Raw genomic sequence first — 17,132 nt, forward strand, 5'->3', positions numbered from 1 at the left:
GGAAAGTCAGAAAGAAGGAGGACCCGGGACAGGAGACCAGTGAATCAAAAGAAAGAGAGATCATGCTGATAGCTCAGACCAAGAATCAGAATCGGGGCCAAATATGAGTGTTCCGACCCTGGATTCAATACCAAATGTTTATTATGTATCTACCATGTCCCGGCATGTTTCATACACCTGTTCCACGGAGCCTGCCCTCCCACAAGGCCTAGAGGTAGTCTAGCATCCTAGGGAAGATGTCGCCTCATCCCTGCAGTCAGACCTGTAGGAATCCCTGCCCTACACTCACCAGATTGTGACCTTCGCCACCATAAAAGCTTCAGTTTCTTCATCTGCAAAATGGGTAAAATAGGGTACCTCACATGGAGGGTTATTTAAAGGATTAACTCACGTTATGCACTAACCGCATGGTCGTTTTCTTGTTACTCGTCCCAGCCCATTTCCACTCTAACATACATAAGGAAATGCAGGCACGAGGCGGGAGGGAGGGCAGAGTCACCCTACCTGAGCTTATTGGTTATCCAGCCGAGAGGAGAACAAAGTCCGTTTTGGAGGCAGCTGTCCCAAGGACAACAGGCTATGGCCCCGAATATGGTATCAATCCTGATTTCAGCTTGCTGGATCTCAGAATGGAGAAAGACCCAGCGGAGGGAAGGAAGGGGGAGGAATGAAGACGGCAGAAGGCGGTTCATCTTGTTTTCTCCTAATGCCAGTTGGGGACCCCCAAAGGAGGCTTTAATCTGTCCTTTCTGCCATTAGGGGATTAGCGGACAGTGACAGTCAGGCTCTGGACTCAGATCACAGCGGGCTCAAATCCCAGCTCAGTTCCTTTCCAGCCGTGTGAGCCTTGGTGCCTCACACGACTATCTCTGAGCCTCCGTTTCCCTTTCTGGCAAATGGGAGTAACAAGAGATACACACACGCTTTCTATGAAGATTAGGAGAAAACAATGAATGCCGGCACACGGTAGGTGTCCTAGATGTTAGTGGTGATGACTCATCACGACAAGACCTCAATGGCTTGGATCTGCACAAATGTCCAGTGGGTGGGACGCGTCTGAAGTGACAGCTCAGCCATGACACCATTCAGTTCTGCTCCTCAGCTCCGTTAACAGACGAGGAGAGTGAGGCACGGAAGGTAAGTGGAATGTACTTTTACCAGTAAGTGGACAAACGGACGTGATGTACCTCCTGATGTGAGACACCGGGAAGAACCAACAGTGCTTCCATCGAATTCCTGCCAAAAATGCATAACCCAAACCTAATCATGAGGAAACGTCGGACAAACCCAGATCAAGGGACATTCTGCAGAACAACTGGCCTGTGTTTTTCAATAATGTCCATGTTCTGAAAGACAAAGAAAGGCTGAGAGACTGTTTCAAATTAAGGGAGCCTACGGAAATATGACAACTAAATGCAAAGAGTGATCTGGAATTGGACCCCAGGGCAGAGTGAAAAACATTGCTACAAAGGACATTGTGGGGACAACTGGTGAAATCTGAATATGGTAGGATATTAGATAGTAATATTTGTGTTAAATTTCTGGGTTGGTAAATGTTCTATGATTGCATAAGAGGATGTTCTTGCCCTTGGGAAGTACACAGTTTTGTTGTAAGGGACATGATGTCCACAACTCTCATGGTTCAAGAAAACAAATTTTATATCTATGTATCTATATATCTTTGTATCTATGTATCTATCATCTATCTACCTTATCTATCTACCATCAAAATAAAAAACTAAGAAAAGTCATACAGTGGGGCACCTGGGTGGCTCAGTCGGTTGAGCGTCCGACTTCGTCTCCGGTCATGATCTCACGGTTCGTGGGTTCGAGGCTGCATCGGGCTCTCTGCTATCAGCTCAGAGACTGCTTCGGATCTTCTGTCTCCCTATCTCTCTGCCCCTCCCCCACTCGCTCTCTCTCTCAAAAACAAAAAAGAAAGAAAGAAAAGTCATATATCTGAAATGTTTGAAAAAGCCAGAAGCCTACACCGAAATTACTTTCACCAGAACGAACTCTTTTTTCATTGTATATTTGACAACAAAATTTCGCTCATTGATCACTGGTTTGTCCACATCAAAATCTGCCGATTACTTTTTTTCTAACAACATGAGTTTTCTTTTGTGACCACTATTCCTACAGGTCCAATTTTCCCAGGCAAATTTTGTGACCTAAATTTTGTCAGCCAGACTTAGGATCTTCCATCAGTTGTTAGTCAATAGCAACTTTTACCACGTGCAGCATCAATCTTGGTCAGTTTTTTTCCCGTTGCTTATTTCTACTAAGTGAAAATTTTTCCAACGTTTGCGATTTTCAGTGTTATCGAAAAGATTTGATTCTGCAAACAGCTTTTTTTCCTCTGAATATTAGTTTTACTCTGTGTGGTTTAGTGGGATTCTCAACCTTGGCTAGGCATCTGATCACCTGCGGGGCTCGTGAACAAGACAGGTTTCCCAGCCTCTAACTCCAGCAACCCCAAGATTCTGAATCAATAGGTCTGGGATGGGACCCAGATATCTGTATTTTTAACTGGCCCCCACCTCGCACGTTTTTAGCAGTCAGTGGCCCATCGCTTTATCGCGGGGCCCCGCTTACCTTGTATTATCGGTAGTCCAATAATTAAACTCTCTGGGCCTGGCTAACCTCATTTCATAATCCCATTACCCTAACTTGACTGTGAGGCTCTTGAGGAGAGGGAACAGGCTGACGGTTTCTGAATGGCCCGCCTAGCCCATTACTTGTCAGGTTAGGCAGCAAAAACATTAACTGAATTATTGCTGCCTCAACCCAAACCTTGAATATCAGCAACAAGAAAAGGAACTTCTTTTTCTTACTGTAGTAAATGTATATAACATAAAATTTACCATTTCAACCATTTTTAAGTGTGCAGTTTAGTGACATTAAGTGCATTCTCATTGTTGTGTAACCATCACTCACCGCTGTTCATCTCCAGAATTTCTCATCTTCCCAAACTGCAATTCGGTACCCTTAAACACTCTCTCCCCACCCCCTGACTTTCCCCCAGCCGCAGATGAACCGTCACTCAACTTTCGGTCTCTGTAACTTCACAATTCTAGTTACTGCATATAAGTGGCATCATACTGTATTTGTCCTTTTGTGTCTGACTTATGTAGCAGGTGTCAGAACTGCATTTCTTTTTCAGGCTGGATAATATTCCATTGTATGGATGTACCATTCTCATTTATCTGTTCACAGTTTAGTGGACATTTGGGTGGTTTCTACTTTTGTGCTGTTGTGAATAATGCTGCTATGAACGTGGGTATATCATATATCTGTTCAAGTCCTTGCTTTCCTGTCTTCTGGATGTACATCCAGAAGAGGAATCATTATATTGCCACTCTACATTAATTTTTTGAGGAACCATCATAATAGTTTCTACAGCAGCTAACAAGAAACATTTTTAAAGCTGCTTTATTAAAGGTAGAACAATGATTAATCCTTTCTGATGTTTATTCCAAGTCTATTGAGAAATAAAATCCATATATCTAGCTTTAGCAACTGCAAAGGATCATGGGATGCTACATTTCCCCTTTCGTTCTGTGGTAGACTGATTCCAGGAAAAGCCTCAACTCTGCACACCTCTCTGCGCCTATCCCTCTCTGTCATGTGACTTTGCAGTTCGTCTCACCCAAAACCTGAGGTCTATTTTCTAATCCCTTGAGTCTGGATCTGATTACGTGACTTGCTCTGGCCAATGGGATGTTAGCAGATTTCACGTACGTGGGGGCCTGAAAAGTGTTTAAGAACTGAGTTTGCATTTGTTCTTACACTTTTGCCTTCCCCATGAGAATATGCCCAAGGTAGCCTGCTGGAAGAATAGGAGAGAACGGTCACCCCATCTGACCACCGAGATGTACGAGTTCCAAGCCTACCACTAGCCACCGCCACCTCCCAGAATGTGAGAGAGCTCAGAGGAGATTAGCAGAGTCATCCAGAGTGAACCCCCATCAGCCCACAGACTCATAAGCTCAATAGATGCATATGGTTTTATCTCATGGAGTTTTGGGGCATTTTGTTACACGGTAGTATTGTGGCAACAGGTAACTGATACATCTCCCCTCCTCCTCTGTTAACCTGCTGCAGGTTCTGCATCGTCAAAGGGTGATGAAATGACTGCGTTCCCTGACTTCACAGAACTAACATGAGAGGTAAATACCAGAATTGGAAGGTCTAGCATCTGACAGTTACAATCTAAAGGCTGATTTCTCTTCCCTCTTGAAGACTACCCTCCTCTAGTTTATTGGGAAAGAGAGCCATAGAGAGCATCTCTTCTCCATTGCCCCTCATTCTAGTGATGGGATCTCAATGTTCCTTGGAGAACAAGATTTCTGCCCTGCTTAATCTATGTATTCTGGGTAGAGTTGCTCTATTCAGCCCTGAGTACCATCAACAAATGACCCAGGCCTGGCCAATCAATGTATGCCATCCCCTTGGCCCCGCATTGATTCGGGGATGGTCACGTGGTAGGCCAAGCCAATGAGATTCAGTCGCAAGAATGTCAAAGCAAAGTTTCCTTTCCCACTGAGATTACTGAGAGGGTATAGTTAAGTCTAGAGGAACTGACGAATAGCATGCGGAAAAAGCTTGCCTAAATATAGCTAACACAGAGAAAAGCAAAATCCAGAGATGGGAAAAAAACAGAGCCTGATGACACAGTTAGAACCCCTAGATCCAGCCATGCCTGAAGCTGTCTTCCTTTGAATTTTTGGTTACATGAGTCAATAATATTCTTGTTTTGTTTAGTTAATTTGAGAATGGACTCTGTCCCTTGTCACTGAAAAAAAAAAAAAAAAGATTTTTCTTGCATTTCTCCTGGATCACCTCCCTGACTTCATTGATCCCGATCACCATGGGCTCCTCCACGGTGCTCTTAGCCCCACTGCTGTGAAGAGCCACTGGGCTTATCACTGCTGGTCACCACCTGAGACTCCAGGAAAAGTCTACCCAGTAGAGTGATATTTCTTCCAAACAGGCTCCAGGAGCAGGGAGAATTAAGGCAGGTCTGGGCTGACCTGGCATCCTCCTTTGCCCTGAACAGCTCTGATTTATGCCTGTTGTCCCAGCATGATTACAAATAGCACTCCCTTGCTGTTGATAGTGTCATCGTTTGGATAATAAATTATAGGGTTCCCTTTAGCAGGTCACACTTCTTTTTTATTGGGTCGTGCCTTTATTCTCCACTGCCCCCCCACATAAAGCTGAACAGTAGTTTCAGACTTTACCAAAAGCTTGAAATCATAGCACAGGAGGTGTGGCAGAATCCAAAGATGGCTACAATATCTGCCATCCCAGTGCTCTTCTACAATGTGACCTCGCCTCTCCCCTTCACGAGCTGCAATCTAATTCTCCTCCCGTTGGATTTGGGCTTGTGACTGCTTCATCTAGTAGATCACGGTACAAGCGATGTTGAGTTGCTGCTTAGACTGAAGCACAGAAGACAGAGTAGCTTCCGTCTTCTTCATGAGATCGCTTCTACTTGGAGCCCTGAGCCATCATGTAAGTAGTCCAGCTTCCCTGGGACTGCCACGTTGCGAAGAAACTAAGCCACCCTGAGAGGCCATGCATAGCCACTCTAGCAGGCGGCCTGGTAGACAGGCTCGAAGATGGCACCCGCCTCTTGGTGTTCGCACCCTTGCATAATCCCTCCCCCTGGAGTAAGGGTGAGACTTGCTTCTAATCAGAATACTGATTTTGTTACAGAAGACTGTAGCTTCGGTCTGTCTGGAGGACTCTCCACGTTGCTGGCTTTGATGAGGCACGTTGCCGTGTTAGGGAATTTCACGTGGCAAAAAACTGAGGACAGCCTTCAGCCAACAGCCTTCAGCCAACAGCCACTTAGGAACCTTAGCCCTCAGTCCAACAACCCAGAAAGAATGGAGTCCTGCCAACAGCCTTGCGAGTGAACTTGGAAGTGGATCCTTCCCCAGTTGAGCCTTCACTGAGACGCCAGCCCTCGCTCGCAGCCTCACGAGAGACGCAAAAGCAAATCCCTGACCCACAACAATTATGAGATGATAAATGCATGTTGAGAATTGCCTCCCCGTGCGGCAAAGTTTTAATTCCAGTAATTTGAAGTGGAAATCCTTCCCAGCCTCTTAAACAGCGGATGGCATCATTCCTGCCTCCTCTCCTGAAATCTCACGTCAAGCACAGCCCCAAGCCTAGTAAGAACAACTAACTGAGCCGAACATATATTTGCACAATAGAGTTTTCCAAAGGAAATCAGTTGTTTTCCAGATTTTGGATACCTGTTGAGTGTGCATTCGGTTCTTTAGAAGTCATTATCTGACTGTATGAAACGAGAAACAGCCGGCTATGATCCAAATGTATCCTTCTACCAAAAGACAAAGGTAATCCCTGAAGTCCCCAGGATTCACTAGCCTGTGGGGATACACGAGGTCACACTTTATTTATTTATTTAACAAATACTTTCCTAGGGCTCGTAATGAGCTATTCTAAGTGCATTGAAACCATCGGGCCTCCGTGACACCCTGATGAGGTAGATGCTATTTATTATCCTCTCTGTTTGACACATGAGGAAACTGAGGCACGAAGAGGTAAAGTAACTTGCCGAGGAACATAGAGCTTCTAAGCGCATCTGGGCTTCGGGCTCAGGAACCTGACTGCAGAGCCTGCACTTGTATTTACTTTGCTATCCTGAATCTCCCTGAGTCTGATCCCCCACCTGCATGGCGGAAGCATTTGAAACTCCACAGTAAGGTTCCTTCCTTCCTCTGTCAGTTTCCAGAGGCCTTGGGAGGTGGTGAAAGTGGGCTCAGTGTTCCTTTGGATCCTGTCCCGGGAGGGCCAGTCTGCCACTAGCTTAACCTCTCAGCTATCAGTTACCACGACACTACATCACAAATGGCCCACGACTTCAAATAACAAGCATGAATTTAGTACACAAGTCTGCGGGTCAGCAGAACGGTTCTGATCTTGGCTGGGCTTGTTCATATGGCTGGTGTTGGCTGCCTCTTACCTGATCTGTGTTTGGCCACGGCTGGGACAACCCGGGCCACACGACGCCAGTCTACCCATTTCTCATCCTCCGGCAGGCCAGCCTGGGGCACGTTCATTTGGCAACACCAGGGTAGAAGAGCAGATAAGCCCAAGGGTGCAAGCACATTTCCAGCTTCTGTTTAAATCCCACGCTGAACATCCCGTTGGTAAGAGTAAGTCCTGCCCCGAGTCCAAGCAGGAGAATATGGCACCGTTGTGTGGCACAAGGCCTGGGGACAGGGAAGGATAAAGAACTGGTCATTAAGGCAATCAGTGTACCACCCTCGGCACCGATTTTCTTTCTTCTCCAAAAACGTCAGAACAGAATTAAATTTCAAACTAAAAAACCATTTCGATGAAGCTGCCCAAGACTCCATAAATTAAAGTTGTGCTCTGAGAGGCGGTGAAGAAGGGATCCAAACCAGGGGCAACGTGCACAAATGGTTTCTTTATGAAGGGAAAACAGCGGCGTTCCTCTGTATCAATAGGAAATGAAACCGAGAATTCAGAACTCAGCCAGGGGGGCCCACATTCTAGTGGCAAAGTGGCAGTCGGCAGGGTAGGCATTGTGCGGGCCTGGTGTCTGAGCACTAATGTGAGCACAAAAGTCACATCAGAGCAGGCCTACAGCAAAATTGACTCAGTTAGCAGCTTCTTAGCATATCAATGTCTTATTTTGTTTCTCAGGCAGAAAGCTCAAATATTGGCTTGCCTGATTCAAAATTGGCCCGTAGGCCACCCCAGTTTTTTCCAAGAGAGTATAAATGAATGTATACTTGATTCCCATTCCTGGAAAGCAGAAGCTGTCATTTTCTGGGCTCACACAGCCTGCACAGAGCCTGGTTATAATTATTTCTCTGAGATACGGAGGAGCTCTTGTTAGACAGCCGCACTGGTCTCCAAACCTACCATTCCATGGCCCCTTTCTTCTACTGTAAGAGTGCCCCGGAAATATCAACCTCCCTGAGGTGGCAAAGGTCAAGGTCTGTGGACAAATATCAACTGATGCTGTTTTGGAAACATCCGAGGAGACTCAATGGACAGTAAAACTTACCAAAAACAACAGACCTAAAGAGCCTGGCGCATTCCATGTTCCGTTACAGAGACATCAGGACTTTTGCAATGGCCCTAAGATGGGTTTAATGGTGGAAAGCAGATCGTACCCAGCAGGTGCCCCTTCCCAGACTGCAACCCTATGAATCTGTTCTGGATACACTGTTTGCCATACGCCCGGGTGTTTTTCACACATCACCTCAAGTGATTCTTAAAGAGCGGTACACATCCCTATTTTGCAGATGAGGAAACAGAGGCACAAAGCTTCAGTACGTCGCCCAAGTCACACAGAATGTTAGTGTTGAGGCGCTGTGACTTGAGAACCAGCCCTCGTAGACATGACCCTACGAAAGCTGTCATTCAGTACCATTCAGCTACCATCAAGCCTGTGCCTTCAAATTAAGAGGGATACAATTTCCAAGTAGTTGATGCAGAGTTTTATGAAAATCCATTTCTAGGTTCTTAACTGCCATATGCATTACTTCCTTGCATGGACAACTTTGGGTCGGGGGCAGGGAGGAGAGGGCACCGAAAGGAGGGACGTTTCCAAATATTGGGGAACGGAAGTTCCCTTGAATAGGACACCACAACCCTTCTCCCATCCATCTCATTAAGAGACAAACTCTAGGGGCACCCGGGTAGCTCAGTCGATTACACGTCTGACTCTTGGTTTCAGCTCAGGTCATGATCTCACGGTTTCATGAGTTCAAGCCCCGCACTGGGCTCTGCACTGACAGTGTGGAGGCTGCTTGGGATCCTCTCTCTCCCTCTTTCTCTGTCCCTCTCCCACTCACACTGTCTCTGTCTCTCTCAAAATAAATAAATAAACTTAAAAAAATTTTTTTTAAAAAGAGAGACAAACTTCTATTACTTTTACCTTTTATGTTTAACAATTATAGAAATTTTGATCGACAGTATCCTAAAATTAATCCAGAAACATGCTTATTAACCCATAGTGCCTTATGATCACTGGAAATAGAGGTATTTTTAAATTTCCACCTATAATGATATTTTCGATTTAGAGACTATTCTGAGATGATCTGTATGAGACAAGCAGAAAAATATATCACATTCCTGTAAAATTCTGTGGGGAAGTGGAATGGAAAAAGTGATTTAAAGGAGAAAAAGGAACATTGCAATATTTCTAGCTGTGAAGAGTCTGCTCTTCTATTTTTTTTTAATGGATGACAGTGGGTATAAAATCACTACTTTAAACACTAATATTTACAATATGCAGGACATTACATCCTTTACAACTATTTAAAACCGTGAGAACAAATTTTTTATTTATATGATTATGTGAATTTTCAGAATTCTTCTGGAGGTATATGAGAAAGAAAGAAAGAAAGAAAGAAAGAAAGAAAGAAAGAAAGAAAGAAAGAAAGAAAGAAAAAGGAAAAAAGGAAGGACGGAAGGAAGGAAGGAAGGAGAAGCAAAGTTCTCTGATCTTGCCCAAGATGAGGCATTTCTAATCCAGAGAGTAACAAGGATTTACCCAAGTTCACACGGAAGAACAGCACCTGAGCTAGGACCAAAAGTAAAGCCTCAGGACCCCCAATACCTCCCCTTTTCCTTATCCATGCTGACTTACTGAGCCATTCAGAGCCCCGGCAGGTCCCAGAACATGAAAGCAATGAAAGGCAGGAAAAGTTGATCAGGTGTCTATTTACAGAGGTGAGGGCAGGGCCAAGGGAAAGCCACAGGGGCTGGCAAAGGACCAAGGACTAGCAAAGGTGCAAAGCCATTTCCACCCCTGGACTGGAGGAGCAAAGAGCAAGAGACCTTACCTGGACCCTGTGAGGCCTGTAGCTGGAGGAGAAGGCTACCAAGGGGAGGAGCATGTCTTAAGCAGAACGGGATCTCGGGCACACCACAGCTAGCAGGGAGAGAGCTGGGGGAACAAGTGCAACGATCTCTCTTCTCCTGCATGGCTTTCCTGCTGGATCCTCTCGTTGGTCAAATCTATCAGAAACCAGAGGGCAAGGGAACTGGTTGACACATTTCTTAGAGGTCAACCTCCTAGGCACAGAGCAAAACAGAGGAGGGCAGAGTGTGGGTCTGGAGGGGCAACCAGAAAACGTTCACAACGCTTTCCATTTTGAACTTGACATTTGTATTTGAACAAAAAGATTAGGCTTTCCAGTCAAGGTAAGCCGCAGCAAAATAAAGAGATCTGTCCCCAGAAGATTCCAAAAGCCTATATTTATGAGGCAGGAGGAATTTCAGGGACGTTTAGAAGAATTTATATTTTTCATTTTGTAAATATGATACACAACAGCTATCTACTTATTTTAGTACAATAATTTTTTTTGGCATCTCTCTTCATTGGAAACTGATCTTTATTTCTCTAACAATTGCTTTGTTAAATCCCCATTCATGGATGCTTTCATAGACTGCTACTAGCTCCAACTAAAACCTGGGAGTTGAGGGAAAGTCCCTGAGAAAAGTAATGCAAGTGGACATTTTAAATACAATTATATCATTAAAGATAACAATGTAAATTATTAACAGTCGTCTATTAAAGACAGATTAATCCCGCTATAATCAGATTGAAAGAATGCATGCAATTGCCATAATCCAAAATGCTATAAATTTAAATCACCTTTCATAGGCAACCTGTAGAAAGAGCAGCGCCATCTAGGGGCAAGGAGCTTCAATGACCTAATGCCCTTTGACCTGTGTTTTTCCCTGTTTTCAAATAAGGCCATCAAAGGAGGTGTAGTGGAGGGTCGCCTGGGTGGCTCAGTGTCTGTCTGACTCTTGATTTTGGCTCAGGTCGGGCTCAGGTTATGCTCAAGTCATGATCTCACAGTCAGTTCATGAGATTGAGCCCCACATGGAGGTCTGCACTGACAGTGTGGAACCTGCTTGGGTTTCTCTCCTCTCTCTGCCCCTCCCCTGCTCACACACGCATGCGTGTGCGCTCTCTCTCTTTCTCTCTCTCTCTCTGTCTCAAAATAAATAAACATCTTTTTTTTTTTTAAAAAAGAGGACGTGTTGGAGCACCTGGGTGGATCAGTTGGTTAAACACCCACTTCGGCTCAGGTCATGATCTCACTGTTAGGGGGTTTGAGCCCCATGAGATCATGACCTGAGCCAAAGTCAGAGGCTTAACCACCTGAGCCACCCAGGCACCCCTGAATCAGTTAACAGGTTTAAAACTATGGCTACAAATTTAGGGTTTTTGCCACAACTACATAAAGAGACGAAGAAATACATATATTTGAAGAAATGATAGCAGTAAGCTCCAAATTTGAGGAAAATATTAACCTAGACATCCTAGAGACTAAATGAACCCCCAGTAGAATAAATACAAAAGATCCATACCTGGACACGTCATAGTCAAACTGCAGAAAGATGAAGACAAAAGAAACATCTTGAGAGTAGTGAGAAAAATGAATTGGCACAGACAGGAAAGCATCAATACCTTCAATTACTGACTTTCCATGTGAAATAATGGAGACTAGAAGGACATATGAAAAGCACTGAAAAAAAACAAAACAAAACAAAACTGTCAACCAAGAATGCTATGTTAAACAAAACGATCTTTCAAAAATGAAAGCTAAACAAAGACATTCCCAGATTAAAAAAAAAAAACATGGCCAAAAGAATTCATGACTATCAGATTGCCTTACCAGATACTATAAAAAGTTCTTTGGGCCCAAAGGACTTCATACCAGAGGGCAATCTGAATCTACAGGAAGAAATGAAAACTACCAGAAAAGATAAATATGTAATAAGAGTCGAAATAAGAGAGATAATATAAGAATCCATTTTTTCTTATTCTCTTAATGTTTTAAAAAGACACAAAATTGTATAAAACAATACAAACACTGTATTGTTAAGTATATAATATATATATGACAATAAGAGCATAAAGGAAAAAGTAGGAATAGAGCAAAATTTCTGTATTTCATCAAAATTAAGTTCATATTAATTTTAAGTACACTTTGATAAGTTAACATGTATATTATATTCCTAACAACCAAAAGAAAATAACTATAAAAATAAGAGTTCAAATAGCGCACGGAAATATTTAATACAAGATACGAACTAAAGGAGAAACAGAAGAACAAAAAAGATAAGAGATCCATAGAAAGCAGAACGGCAAACATAAATGTAAATGGTACAGTCACTTCAGTTAAAGGAAGAGATTGTCAGATCATGATCCAACTACATGGTTTCTAAAAGAGACATACAAAAATATGACATGCACACAGTAACCAAAAGAGAGCTGGAGTGGTTATATTAATATTATAAAAGTAGACTTCAAGATAACAAGAAGTACTAGAGACAAAGAGGGACATTTCATAATAATATAAGGGCAAATACATTAGGAAAATGCAACGGTTTTATATGTACCTTGTAACACAGCCTCATAATACATGGCACAAAACTGACTGAATTGAAAGGAAAAACAGACAGTTCAGCAACAATAGTGGGAGAATTCAATACCATGCAAGGCCCAATCCATTCACTTGGAAACCTTTACCCTAGCCCCATCTCCTAACTACCATGACCCCCCCAAACCAGTCTCCTTCCATTGCCCCTCTCAAGCCATTTTATATACCACTTGGGAACCTCCCTCAATTTCTCCAGAAAGCTTCACTATGTGAGTAATAAACCTTTTCCTACCCTTGCTGGTGCATGTGTGGCATCATCAGATTCAAATGCAAAAATCCTCAATGAAATATGAGCAAAGTGAATTCAGCAGCACTGTCAAAGTATTAAATACCATGACTTAAGTGGGTCTTATTTCAGAAATGCAAGGTTGGTGGGGTGCCTGGGTGGCATAGTTGGTTAAGCGTCCAACACTTGATCTCAGCTCTCAGGTCAGGATCTCATGGTTTGTGAGTTTGAGCCCCATATCAGACTCTGCGTTGATGGCACAGAGCCTGCTTGGGATTCTGTCTCTTCTTCCCTCTGCCCTTCCCCCACTCATGCACACACACACACACACACTCTCTCTCTCTCTCTCTCTCTTTCTCAAAATAAACAAATAAACTTTAAAAAAATGTAAGGTTGGTTCAACACACAGAGGTCAATCAATGTGAAGCATCTTATTAATAGAATAAAAAGAAAACAAACACACAACCATCTCCATAGACAGAGAAAAATCACTTGACGAAAATCTAACAACTGTTCATGATAAAAACCCAACAAACTAGGAAGAGAGAGGAATCTACAAAAAACCCGCTGCTAACATCTTACATAATGGTGAAAGACTGAATGCTTTATCCTTAAAATCGGGAACAAGGGAAGGATATCTACTTCCTCACAACTCTTCAGCATTGTACAGGAAGTTTCCACCAAGTGCAATAAGGCAAAAACAACAACAAACAAAAGCAACAACAACACAACATACAAACTGAAAAGGAAAAAATAAAATCACAAGTGACACAATCCTTTATGTATACAATCCCAAGGAATCTACAAAAGAGCTACAACAGCTAAGAAACAAGTTGAGAGAAGTCACAGGATACAAGTTCAGTGTGTAAACAATTATACTTCCATATACTAGAAATGAACCATCCAATTAAGTGATTCCATTCACAGTGAAAAAGAATAAAATACTTAGTGATAAATTTAACAAAAGAAGTGTTAGACATGGAGACTACAAACTATAAAACATTTCTGAGCTGGGTACTTGGGTGGCTCAGTTGCTTAAGCATCTGACTCTTGATTTTGGTTCAGGTCATGATCTCATGGTTCATGGGATCAAATCCTGTGTCAGACTCCATGCTGACAGCGCAGAACCTATTTGGAATTCTCTCTCCCTCTCTCTTTGTCCCTCCCCTGCTTACTCTCTCTCTCAGAATAAGAAAATAAACATTAAAAAAAAAACATTTCTGAGAGGAATTCAAAAAAGGGCTAAAATTGGGAAATATCCAATGTTCATGGATTGGGAAACTCAACATTGTCATCAATTCTCCCCGAATTGATCTGTAAATCCATTCTCTTTTTGAGGAACTTGCCTAATCCCTTTGAGCCTCTTTCCTCATCTGCAAAATGGACACAATAATCGCTTCTTCACAAAGTAGTCATGCGTATTAAATGAGATAATGTATGTCAGGTGATTAGCATAGTATCTGGCATAGAATAGGAGCTCAATTAAATGGGAGGGGAAAGACAGGGATATCCAGATGGTACTTCTGATGGAGGTCTGAGCTATTTTAAGGAGTTGTCTGCATTTCTGTTTCAATTTTTATCACAACTTTTGCTTTTGCTAAACTTTATCAGATGATTTTCATTTCCCATTTCACAGAGCCCATTGTAATCTGTACAACCAAGTTGAAGGTACACCGATTGGCTAAGAAATTCACGTCTTATTGAAAGATATTATCTCAGACCACTTTTTGGTTGACATCCAGGAAACTTTTCTACTGAGAGGATGGGCACTGAATTCTCTCTTCTCTTTCTAATTTTTTTAACATTTATTTATTTTTTGAGAGACAGAGAGAGACAGAGCATGAGCAGGACAGGGGCAGAGAGAGAGGCAGTCACAAATTCTGAAGCAGGCCCCAGGCTCTGAGCTGTCAGCACAGAGCCCAACGCGAGGCTTGAACTCACAAACGGCGAGATCATGACCTGAGACGAAGTCACATGCTTAACCAACCGAGCCACCCAGGTGCCCCGGGCACTGAATTCTCTTGCAGGAATGTTCATTTATTCAGCAGCATCTATTGAGCACTTACTAAGTGCCAAAGACTGAAAGTATAGCTTTAAAAAACATTTTCCACCAAGGTGCTCACAGTTTAGAAAGGGGAACAAATGGTAAACAAATACATATTAAAATATCGTTCTATAAGTATGTAAACACAAAAACAAATGTGTTTGTGGTAAGTGTTATGAAGGAACACAAGGCAGGGTGAAGACACAGAGAGATATGGGATGCTATTTTAGCCAGGGGAACCAGGAAAGTCCTCTGAGGAGCCAACATTTCATCACAGACCACACAGAAGGAAGGGAACCAACCACCTTAATGGTTCTTTTCATTCGTTTTTATAAGGTTGTATTCCGTGATCAAATAAATTTGGAAAATGCAAGGTCAATGTGAGTTGACAGGTTCCCTCCCAAGCATTTCTCAGGGGCTTTATGGTGTCCGTTTGCCACGAACATCTCTGTGAGGGGAACACAGTTTGCACTTCCCAAGGTTCCCGCCCACGGCCATCTCTATCCCAGAGTCTCTTGCGGAACCACCTTTCCACCGGGCAGGGAAATGCTGGACCGGGAACCTCAGAGGATGGGAAGCAATGATCCTTACCAGCTGCGGCTGTGGTTTTGCTGGAAGCAGACGCTGGTATTCTGACACCCCAGCATGCTGTGCTCTGGGTTCATAAGCCACACAAAGGTGATGGCAGTCTTCCAGCCGAGATGCATCTGTTTCCTGCAGAGAAGGGGAGCCCGCCTCTGCCAGCTCTACAGCGAGCCCATCCGGGGTGCGCCCGTGTGCGGCGGCTGAGCCGAAGTTAGCAAATGTAAAACACGCCTCAGCGAAGACCAGCCGGGCCTCGCCACCCACTAATGGTGCAAAGACAGCTGTGCCAGGGAAACTTCAGGCAAGAGAATGGGGGGCATCCCTTCTGCTGGGAACTTAATTTTTTTTTTTTTTTACAGGCTCAACTCTTCTTCAGAGAAAACATGTGGCTCAGTGGAAGGAGGGGCCTGGGAGTCTTGATGGCCACAGCAGGCTCACTGGGTGGTGTTACACAAGTCCCACGTCCTCTGCACCTCAGTAGCCTTGCCTGGCATGTGGGAGGTCTCAGGCCCCACCATGACGCAAGTCTGTGGGAATGGCAGGTAGTGGTAGGGTCTCAGGAGGTTCTTCAGTCTGACCAGAGCCGACCCATCTAATAAATACAATACCCAGGAGGAAAATAACAGCAACAATGAGGACTCCACTATGAAGCCCAAGTCTGTGACCTTATAGACATTATTTCACATAAAATCAAAACCATTCTGTGAGGTATGCACGATTATTAGCCCCATGTTTACAGGTGAGTAAACAGCTTCAGAGAGGTAAAGTCAGTTGGCCAAGGTCACACAGCCTCTAAGTGGTTGAATTGTTATCTGATCCCCAAATCGTGCCTCTCGGAATACTCTGCCCAAATCCTTGGCTCGCCCCTCTGGGCGAGGGAGCCAGGTGGAAGGAGTAGGAGGAAGGCAGCCAGCTCGTTCTCAGCCCGTGCCAAAACCTCAGTCACTCTGGCTCCTCACCAGTCACTGAAAAGGTTTTTGCTAGCTGCCGGTGGGCACTACTTAGGCAGAAAAGCAGGTGTGTGCCAGGCACAGAGATGTTCCTCGATGAGCACTTGTTGAATGAGTGAATGGTATTAGGAACAGCAGGCAAAATGAGATTTCATCCCAAATTTTCACAGGTCAGTAAGGGGTTTACTGCATCTGGCCAAGTGCCGGGGCCTCAGCTACAAACCAGGTAGGTGTTTGGGCTGGTGGAAGCCAGAGTCCGATGGAAGATACAGGTCCCTCAGCACGCAATTACGTGAGCGACCAATCCCGTGGCTGTGTTCTGAGCAACGGGGGTTGGTGACCGTGGAAGATGTGACCGGTAAACCAGGCGTGGCCGTGTTCGCCCTCCTCAGTGGCACGGTGAGACCTAAGGAAGAGGGGTGGTCGGTCATCCGGGAGACAGAGGATGGAACCAGAGAGGTGAGTGGGGAGTGTGGAGCACCATGCACTCGGAACTGGCGTCTGATCCCCTGGCCAAGGGGACAGAAGCTGCAGATTTGTGACATGGGGCAAGGCAACACGCAGATCGCTCCTCACTGTCCGAGAGTCTGGGGCTTTTGAGGGGGCTTTTCCACCAGCCCGAGGAAGATGCACACGGGCTCCAGCTCTCCAGACACCCACACAGCTTGGCAGCCTCTTCTCTCCTCGTACGTTTATACTATTTGTATTGGCCAACAACAGACGTTCAGAGTCTTCGCCAGTCCTTCACGACCAGTCCCCTGGATTTCCCTCCACGTGGAGCTGACAGAGCGTGGTATCTAAAGTATTTAAGGACCTAACTTATTTGGGCACCAGCCGAAGCATGCTTTAAA

Source organism: Acinonyx jubatus, chromosome D4, assembly GCF_027475565.1.
Source record: "Acinonyx jubatus isolate Ajub_Pintada_27869175 chromosome D4, VMU_Ajub_asm_v1.0, whole genome shotgun sequence".
In the NCBI taxonomy this organism is placed as follows: Eukaryota; Metazoa; Chordata; class Mammalia; order Carnivora; family Felidae; genus Acinonyx; species Acinonyx jubatus.